We start from the raw sequence: 11170 nt of genomic DNA on the forward strand, positions 1-11170 counted from the left end.
ATATGAATTGTTTATCCATAACATGTCACCTCTACTGTGTAATTCTCTGATAATTGTATTTTGAGGCATAGAACTACAATAAATACCTTGTTGTGTTGTAATATGTAAATCTTATAATGGTGCAATACTTTGAGGTACATGCGCCAGGAGAATATAATAATTGTTTCGTTATGTAAATTATGTAGATTTTTTAACTTTACTAGCTCATATAGAGATTATACATATATCGCATAGGTGACGAAATGGAAAATGATTTTAATGTATTCCCATGTATCACACTAAGCGTATAGGCAAGGGGATTCAAAGCCTAATTCTGTATAACTTGAATAACTATAATCGTTGACTACAAGAGTACACTACCTTAATTTCTACCTCATTCCTCTTACTCAAATATCATAGCACAGAAAGTAAAAGGTGATATAAAGAAGATCTGCTTTGGGAGTATGTATACCTAAGTCTACACCAAAACTGCTTTAACATTAAAGTGTGGTCATTAGATTAACCGTACCGATTGTTTTTTAATATAAAACAAAATGTATATTCATACAGCACTGTGAACTGAAACAAACATTCAATAAAATTGCGGAAGGTTACATTCTTGAACGAAATTCAGTTGCCAGTAAGATTGCTTTTGTCACCATTGAATTGTCAAAATATATTGAACATTCCATTGCAGCATTTTGGCTCACATGATCATGAAAAGGCAGAGATACGCTTTTGCAATTGCCTTTATCTGACATCTATTTAACACCTCTCTAGCATACACATTTCTAACCCAATCTTATTTAAACTTTGATACGTTATACACTTTCATAAAACCTCTATCAAGTCGACTATGGGCCAAATCTGACCATAACGTCGAGAGTGATTGCCCCTTACATTATTACACTCTTGTATCGTCATGTTTCCATCAACCCCTCTCATCTCTCAGAATGTGTATGGCGAATATATTTCAGTAAAGTTTTATTATGGACCAAATCTGACTAGTAGTCACCAATTCGTCAACATTGTTTTATAATATTAATTAACTTATCTGTTTAGTGAAATTCAGTGAACATATGTTTTAAAATAACGTTACATAATTAATATCCAAATACGATGGATCATTGCGTTGCATACACTTTCAAATATTATTTTGATATTCTTATATATGGACCTTTTGTATACAAACTTAAGATATATTGACTAAGATATACGTTGAATTAGGGGAAATTGTCTGCGTCAATACCTTTCGTTAATTCATAATGTTTAAACAAGACTCGCTTGTGCATTCAGGCCTCATCTCATTACTTGGAGATCTAAACGGGTAGAAACACCAACACCATGACAGAAAACAAAACTTGTTAGTTATGTACATATAATACTGTAGAATCTGAATATCATTTTGTGTTATACTGAAAGCCTTACGAACAACTCTGAAATAAATACCTCATTCCTTCTTAAGATAAGAAAATTGTTTTAGCTTCTTCTTAAAGAAATTAGTCGTATAGTGATAAAAAAACGCTGTTTGTGTTGTTTGTACAACTTCATTGATATATTGTATACTGACACATAAGTGTGCTTTGCCATAAAGTGTTCATAATTTAAAAATGGCCAAAGGCAAATTATGTCAATTGCCAATTAACTTTCAAACTTTGAAACTTGTTAATTTGTAATGAACATTTGATTGCAAACACCTTCGTATATTGGCTAAGTATCAGTTCGGTAGATAATCTTTAAGCATTACCTTTCCTTTGATCATTGAATTGAAACCAGAGTAAAGTGAATGAGATAGAATTTCAGGTAGTTTACTGTAGCTCCCGATTTTAGCTTTGACTTCGGTTGAATTACCCTTTGCCTATTGATTAGCTTATAAATTAACCAACAGTTATAGTACAATATATAGTTAACATACATAAGTTAATTATGAGCCTGTCTAAGTATTTATAATAACGGATTTCTGAGTTTCTACATTTTAGGAGAGAGTTCTTTCGGAAATATTAAAACAGTATTTTATTTTATAAAGAGGACACTCTTCCCTATCGCTTAAATTTAAGGTTATTACATAATGTTGTCAAGTTTTGAATATCCAGTTACGTGAAGCATCCTCATTTCCCTTGTATTAGAGAATAAAATTGTTATTATCTATTATAAAAATAAAAAGTATTAAACAGGCAAACACTAACTATTTTAGATGCACAATTATTGTCTTCTATGACTTATGTAGAACTAAAACAAATCACTAAGGGGGGGGGGGTGACTCATGAGGCTTTACTATTATTTTCTATCACTGTTTTACGGGTTCAACGTCCCTTTATCTGTTATGCCTTTGTATGCGTTAATTAAACCTTATGGTATAGTTGTAGAATAATAACAAACCTATAAGATTGCAACTTGTACAGTTTTAACTTGTGTTTAACACACTCATGAATTAACAGTGGTAGTTTCAGAAGATATATTTTCTTGTTGTTGCTGTTGTTGTTGATGATGATTAATCGTGAACCCCTGTTGTATTCGTGTAGAGGGTCACCCAAGGAAGCTTCCTGCAGTTTCATTGAATTGTCATCGTTGTCGCTTGACCATTCAATTCTGAAAGGCGGATTTGATTTATTCGTTTCACATGAAACATTTAAGATACTGATAGAAAAAGTGTTGTTGTATTCATGTATTTTGTTGATGGAAATCGAAATGTTTGAGGGGGGGGGGGGGGAACTGAAATAATGAAATGTGAAGACATTTTCTTGAACTTGATTTACAGTGTATGATTGTATTTTATACTGTATTAAACAGTTAATAAAAGTGTTAAACCCAGTTCTTATTGATAATCTGCAAATTTAATGCCCTTTGGAAGTAAATGTGTAAAGTAGTTATTTTAGTTTACAATGGGATCATCATGCCTAAAGTGGATTAGTCTTCATAAATATTTGAATAATGCTTTATTTTCGAAAGTAGGCTTATTTTTAAAACGTTTATAACATCATTATAAATTGAACCGTTTCGATATATTAGGCAATAGTGTTATTCGCTTTTTTTAGTTCCATAAATGAATATTCAACAAAGGTTCGTATGACTGAATGCCAACAATTGCTATAATTTTGATACATCTTTATGACCGAACTCGTTATTGCTTTTTCTGGTATGGCACATTTCCTTTCCGTTCCAAGAATCAGTTTGTTGAACATCAGCTAGCAGTAGAATTCAAATGTGTATTTCTATTGCCGGAGCTGGAATAGCATTGCACACCGCCATATTGTTGCCGAACCTTCTCCATCAAGGAAATCAGGAACTGTAAGCATAGGCGGGCTACATTTCTCTGGAATTAAAATACAGTGATTTAATTCAATTGTTTACACGATATTATTATATATTTTAACCTCCACATAGTCCACGCTATATAGAATGCCGTGCACTTCGTAAGGTGTTTCAAAGGCTGCCTAAGAAACTCGACATGTCACATTCCGTCTTGACAGTCCAGCCATGTATTTATGAACGTCACGTAATCAGTACGAACCTCTCTGCCTTTCGGTTTCGGCAAGAACACATGAATCAGGGTCCAGTAAAATTACGACCTGTACGGGTTTTGTCCCATTATCTGTTAAACAATACATGTCTGAGCCTCCATAAACTTAAATACACTCTGTTTTCTTATTAAAGTCATTGGACTTTGGACCGAGTTCTGGGTGACTCGTTCGTTCTAAAAAAAACGGATATCACATTTAGATTATATAAAATATTTTTTTCAAAATACCGATGACAAAGTATTTTTAATTGCTGATTGTGCAGTTGTAATAAGGATCTTACTAGATTCTTCATTCACTTGATTGATCCGTATTTATTCACAGCAAACGTAACTAATCGCATATGAATTTAAGCATAAAATAAAATGAATAATACAATGGCATTATGCATGTAGAAAATAAAATTAAAGAACCTAAAAAATGAAGCTGCACAGATTTCGTGGTGTCGACTGCATTGCACTTTAAATTATATGATCCCTCATCTCTTTCATCAAAGTTAATAATCGTTAATGTATAGACAGAAATAGTTTTCTCTTTGTAAAAACCTTCTCGTAGCTGTATATCTAAGAGATATCTTCTTCAAAGTTCGTCTAGTAAATGTTTGACGTTTTATATAGTCATCAGATGGGGAAAAAGTCCCAGTATAACGTCTACACCGCGAACGACCGGGCTTAGAAGCACGAGAGCACCACATTAACCAACACTATCTGTAAATTACAACTTAAAAATAAATGTTAATGACACAGCAATCATATTTTAGTTGTAAGTGTCCATTGCCCGCTATTGAGGAAAATAACAACTAAGTATAAATTGCACGATATTTTATAATGCATACCATTATTTATTCTTCATCCAAGAGAGACAATGATATAATCTTAAGCGTTTGATGAAAACGGGCCTCTAAAACAATTAAAAGTACACATGAAACAACATGGACAGGCCAGGTGGATTAAACATGATTGTGCAAGGAGTTTTAATGAATAAAGCTTCAATTGTCAACACAATACATGGCAACACATACAGTACGATAAAAAAGTAGACGCTGCCGCCTTGAAAAGGTCAGCGATATTTACCTTTCATATTTTAGGATACCATGTGTGTTTTAATTGTTGTGTTTGTTGAATATCTAGCAAAGAAAACAGCATTGTTGTATTCAATTGAGGGCGTCCATTTGAAAAAAAACGACCATTTTCCAAATATCTTGAAACATTCGCCCCATTGATTGTATGGAAAGCATTCCCCTTCTCCATAAAGTATCTCCATTCTACGTAACATCCCCAGTAATAGAATTGTATCGCTTTCAGTGTTACCTCCCTGTTCACAAATGTTGGTCCTTGCACTGATACCGTTCCATACTGGTTACTGGCAGAATGAACGTAACAAAACTAGTGCTGGCGTGAGACCACAGTTATTTTTACTATATGTTTCATATAGACACTAACCTGGCTTTTGACTTTATACACACCCCAATTGAAAAACAAGGACATGGCATCTCTAGAACAATTCAAGACACAAAATATAATCACAAGAAAACCCCATGTTGACCATTGACCCGACTGTCAAAATTGAGTTCAAATACATAACCCTTCCGCCAGGGAGTCAATCGGCTACAAACAACTAATTTTCAGACTTCCACAAGCTATGATTTTTCCAATATTTACATTGAAAACTATCAATTTCTGCAATAGAGTGTCAAATTCAGTCAAGTTCTCTGCAAAAAGAACATTTTTTGCTTCTTTTTCATTCAATTTTAATAAAATATTGATACTTGAACACAAGCACTCTTTGTTTCTGTATTCACATCCGGATCTTGGTCAACGGGGGGCAGATAACTGTGGTCTTGAGCCTATTTAAGCAACATTTTTTCAGAAACAGACTTCAAAACTCCTATAGTTCAGCTTCAGGCTATATGCAACACATACTGAAAGTTTGGCAATGATATATCAAACACTAAATGAATGAGACAAGTATTAGCACCTGTGGTATTTTCATAAAAAGCAGAAACAGCCATTTCCCTCAAATGTTAAGCCGCAAACCTTTGAAGAGCCATTATTTCCTTAGGCCACTCCTTTTTTATTTTTTGGTTTACAAGAATTTTTGGAGAAAATGTCCACTGGGTGGTCGAAAAAAAAAAAAAAAAAAAAAAAAAGGAAAAAAGTAACAAAACATACTCTTAAAGGGTGAAAATCAGAGAACAACATTAAAACATTGAAAATGTATATCATTTACTTGACATTTTTAAATTGCTATTAATGCATGTTTTAATGCACTCAAAGTTTCAAAGTTCTAATTAAACACAATGTTTAAATCTTACATACTGTGAATATAAAACATTAATCAAATTGACTCAAAACATGTTTACATGTATAAACTACACTTTTTATCAAAGACACATTGAATATCACTTAGCAAGATATATTTGTTTAGCTTTAAGGGTATGCTAAAGCAAACGTGAATGCAGAACACTTTAAAACTGACCAATATTAAATTGAAAAAAAAGAGAGAAGGCGAATTTTACGCATTAAAATACACAAAAATTGCACTGTATTAAAACAATACATTACATTTTCTAAACATTGTTTCAGTTATTTCAATATTGGAAAATGTCAATAAAGTGAAATAATTACCAATTTTGTAAATAAGGAAGTAACATTTTATAAAGTCATTTGAGCTTTAATATTGTGAAAACAATTCCTGAAAAACTAAAAACCAAACTAGACCGAGTTTTGAGTTTTATTAACCTTTACCATGGTGGGTCCTAGTTGTGTGTAGCTCGATTCATGCTAAGTTCGGATATATTATGTATGATACATAAAAGTCACATAGCAAAATAATAAATCTTGCATGTGACTTAACTTTATGTGCCAATGATTGTATTAGAGAAATCCATAATTATGTATTGGATATTTTCATCTTCTTCCATCTCCGCCAATTTGGTGTATACATACGTTAACAGGGCATCGATCTATACTTTATTATTGTTTATCTTGCATTTTAAAGAGTATTCCTTGGTTACAACAACAAATCGCATTTATAGTGAAATATCAAGTTCATTACAAATTGAAATGAACTTATTCAAAATAGTTTTCCGTGTTGTTTTATCTAAATGTTTTGTACACAACTCCAGGCATTAGTAAATGTCATTGACACATGTGTTCAACTCATTCATTGTTTTTACTCTACTATTAACCCAAACATGAATAAACATGTAATCTAGAATAAACACAAGCTTTACATTGACTCAATGATAAGTATTTCCAAACCATTTAAAAAATGTGTGATTTAAAATCCATAAACACCACCGACCGAACTTGTGAAACTAGGTCACCGGTGTCAACTTAGAAATTTTACTTTCGATTTCACCACTCACACTTAGGGCACTGTTATTTGATATGTAGCCATAAAATGTTATAAATGTTTTTCTCACACATAATTTACAGATATTTGTGTCTACTAATTCGATGGCAGCCGCTGACCATTTTATTTTTTATCTATTAACAACAATATTTTCATGACCTAAATTGGCGGGGAAAAACAACAATCACGTGACAGTTTTTGTTTGTGGCGGCTGTTAAATTTGCCAATCTTTATTGCTTTTGTTATTTTAACAACTCCTGCATATTTTAATTAATTATTTCATACAAAGAATGACTGCTATCGTCAATTCCGCCATTGCCAACGGCGCTTCCATAACAGTTGACTGGCTCACATGCTATCACTATAAAATGGCGAATACGGCTACAGAACAACAAACCAGTCGAGATCTACTGCATTCGTACTCTCATCTGTTCGTTTTTCTTTCGTTTCGCACCAAAATCAATACGGTCGGGAAAATAATTTTGAAGAAAAAAGTGAAATTCATTTTTTTATTTTTTTGTACTTTTCGGAAAATTAGACCCGCCGGTTTTGTAAACCAATTTATATAAAAGTAGTGGCCTTATGTATTGGAATAATTTGACCAAGTAAAGTTTTCCTTGTAGCTTTTAATGGTGTCTATAGAACAGCACCACAAAACTGGCCTGCCTACTCTTTTAAGATTTTTTTCTAAGCAAAATAAGGTTTTTCCACTTCATCGGCTTAGTGTTTTATATAAAAAATGACATAGAGCCAAACTGAAATGCCTCAACTTGTCAAAATTTTGCTTTTCTGGTCCACTTATATACAAAGGTAACAGAACTGTCCAGTTTAACACAAGAAATTTAGTGATCATGTGTTAATAGACAGTCTAAACAACACTATATGCCAAATTGTTGGCTTCCAGGACAAATGGCGCAACAAAGGAAATGGCAAAAAACACACCAAAACTTAAAGATTCATGACAACTGCTAGTGTTTTCATGTATGAGGTGGCTACATGATGTAGAAAATGCAGAGATAGCATTATTATGCCCATTTTTAAAAAAAAATTACTTTAAGAATCTGTTTTGAAGGCTAGATTTGGCATTAAATTCAGAGTACAGCACTTCACTATTGTCTATAAGATGCTTATTTACACCTGATTTGCTATAAATCTCACTCAATGGAATCATTTACATACAAACAAGTACTACAGAGTTGACTAACATCTTCATTCTTCTGAAATATTGGATTCAAAGCTGCATCTCCTGGATTCAGATTGCAGGACTACCGCCTGGGGAAAAGGCCGCAGCTAACTGGAGCTTATTGGCACATCATGATCTGCAAGCAAGGCACAAAAGCAATGTTTTACACAAATAAAACTATCTGCCACTACTGTTAAAGTTTGAAAAAGGCCTGTAAACACTCATTTGAGGCATACACAACCTTTAATATAGTCATAAATGTGATAAATATGCAGAAAAGTTCATGAATTCAAAGATTTTCAGGACAAATTTAATAGAATATATAGTCTTTTGGACATTTTGCAATCAGTTTTTAACAACTCAAAGGTAAATCTCATCTTATTGAGTACCCAGATGCATTTTGCAAGCATTCAAACCAGACATGCTTAGAATTTCTTCTTACTTGGAGATGGTATTCCTTTCTTGAAAATCCTTGCCGAGAGCCGGTATGGAAAACCACACGAGACCACAGTTTTACCAGCACTGGTTCTTGTCCTTGAAAATTCCTCTGTGGCTACAGCAACCAGGCTGGCTATTAAAATAAGCAATAAATTAGGGTTTTTAAAACATTTATACTGTATTAAGGTTGTGTTTTTAATGCATTAAGGTTTTTAAAACATTTATACTGTATTAAGGTTGTGTTTTTAATGCATTAAGGGAAAAGGCTCTATTCTTTATGAAAACTGCTCACTTTTTATTTATTTTGCCTTGAGAAATGTCAAGTTTTTCAATGAATAAACTGAATAAATGAATGAATTAATGAATATATATGAATGATTGATAGAATGAATTAATGAATTAATGAAAGGTGGCATTATTTCTTTAAAATTGGGATCTCATTGTGTTGCTGTGATTGTTAAAGTATATGTTTTCTTGTCCATTATATAAAGCTGAAAATCATATGCACACTAAATAAAACATCATTCTGCATCCTATGTGCAGTAAGTTTTGTTTAATTGCTTATAGAATTTGCAATTATTGTAATGTTTGCTTAAAAGAGCAAACAAAATGTGTGAATAGATGCACAATACAGACCAAAAACTGATACAAGTCAGCAGTTTCATTAGAAAATAATATTATTATCAAAGCCACATCAGAAATGATTGACAACATGAAAGAAATTCATTTAGGAATGGAACAAACAGTCTCAATGGGCTTTTATGACCAAACTGTCTCACTTTGTACTTCAGTTTGGATACCATTTTCTAATATATTATCTTGAAGTACTTACAAATAACAGCATGTTGGCAAACACCAAGTACAGCTTGGCCTCTGGTGGGCAGCTTGGTGGGGGGGGGGGGGGTGTTCTTCAACAGACAGTTCCTCCTGGGTCTGCTTCCTATGTTAAAAAAATCCCTCCATTTATACTTTGGAATTGAAAGTGAGGCTTTCATTCATTAGTTACCATCATTTGGAACTATTTCCAAATATTAAATTGAAAGTGAAAGTAGTTTTTTTTAAAAATGTCAAAAATATATAAGAAAATTATATATTATTAATTTATATTATGTAATATAAGATTTTCACATTTCATACTCAAACACCAATATTCTATGGCTAAGCACTGTCAACTGGCCAAATTTCAACCAGATAGCTGTATAAATTAAGAATTTATAACAATTTAAAATAGGCAACCCCTCCAAAAGCTTCCTCTATATCAGGCGTGAGACCACAGTTATTTTTACTATATGTTTCATATAGACACTAACCTGGCTTTTGACTTTATACACACCCCAATTGAAAAACAAGGACATGGCATCTCTAGAACAATTCAAGACACAAAATATAATCACAAGAAAACACCATGTTGACCATTGACCCGACTGTCAAAATTGAGTTCAAATACATAACCCTTCCACCAGGGAGTCAATCGGCTACAAACAACTAATTTTCAGACTTCCACAAGCTATGATTTTTCCAATATTTACATTGAAAACTATCAATTTCTGCAATAGAGTGTCAAATTCAGTCAAGTTCTCTGCAAAAAGAACATTTTTTGCTTCTTTTTCATTCAATTTTAATAAAATATTGATACTTGAACACAAGCACTCTTTGTTTCTGTATTCACATCCGGATCTTGGTCAACGGGGGGCAGATAACTGTGGTCTTGAGCCTGCTGGAATCGTGGTATCAACCCAGTTACAAATGCACACTCCCCAACAATATTGATATCTGACAAGCTATCTACAAGTTAGTCCAAATATGGACAGTCACACTTTTCAGCGTTCGAATAGCTGTTCTCATATTATGTTAACAAACAAAGCTTCACTTGTTCTACCTACTACAACAATAAGTTGTATTCTACAACAAATCCGTTAGATTTTAACCGATCAAAATCCATTTTTTTAGACACACGACAGCTATAGAATTACAGGAATAACACAGGGTTACAAAAACGAAAATGCGTACCGTGATCAAATATAAGAGTATACAGGCAGCCCCTATCCATAACACCTACGCGGTACACTGTGAAATGTGCATTAATATGCGGCGATAGTCTAACATCTGTCAGTAACTATATTTATGTTACGGAAGTTGGTGTTATCACACTTTCAGTAAACCATAACAGTTCAAAGGCCGCCATTGTTTGAATATCATTGACAAAGGCGTATGATACCACACAATGCAATAATATTAAATGTCCGTTTATGATATGGTAAATCAGTTTACGCCTGCCATTCCAATCAACAAGATGGACAGCTGTTAAAATCGATCGTACTTCATTTCCTATTACCATCCGTGTACGGCACTGGATGCAGAACCGCCTCGTTATAGTGGTACAAAGAGGCCAGGCTACGAGCAAAGACAGATCTAAACTGAAAACTGATTGTGAAATGTGTAGATGCTGCCCTGTTTGTTGCTTATAAGTTCGCCAAGGTCTATCTGACTTTTGAGGTTGATTGGTCACTTAAAATAATGACATACGACCCGAAGTTGGGCGTAACATTTTTTAAGTCGAAAGTACTATATAAACTATATTTCTATAAAGTAGTAAACTAAATATTCACAACATTTTATTCGATATTGTTAGGAAAGTGAAACAATTTTAGTATTTAAAACTGTGCAGAATTGTCTTATTGTCTCCATGCCTGCA

At 33.2% G+C, this 11170-nt stretch overlaps 1 long non-coding RNA gene across 1 annotated transcript in view; it reads right to left on the reverse strand.

The window, feature by feature from the left end:
* Positions 1-2787: 2787 nt before the first annotated feature.
* LOC128242273 (uncharacterized) overlaps positions 2788-11170 on the reverse strand; it is a 10724-nt gene continuing 2341 nt past the window's right edge. The window contains exons 2-5 of the long non-coding RNA XR_008262569.1: positions 9308-9415; positions 8480-8608; positions 8060-8173; positions 2788-3292 (exon numbers count right to left, since the gene is read on the reverse strand). This is a non-coding gene — a long non-coding RNA (uncharacterized LOC128242273). The remainder of the gene's footprint in view (positions 3293-8059; positions 8174-8479; positions 8609-9307; positions 9416-11170) is intronic.

Source organism: Mya arenaria, chromosome 8 (assembly GCF_026914265.1).
Source record: "Mya arenaria isolate MELC-2E11 chromosome 8, ASM2691426v1".
Lineage (NCBI taxonomy): Eukaryota > Metazoa > Mollusca > Bivalvia > Myida > Myidae > Mya > Mya arenaria.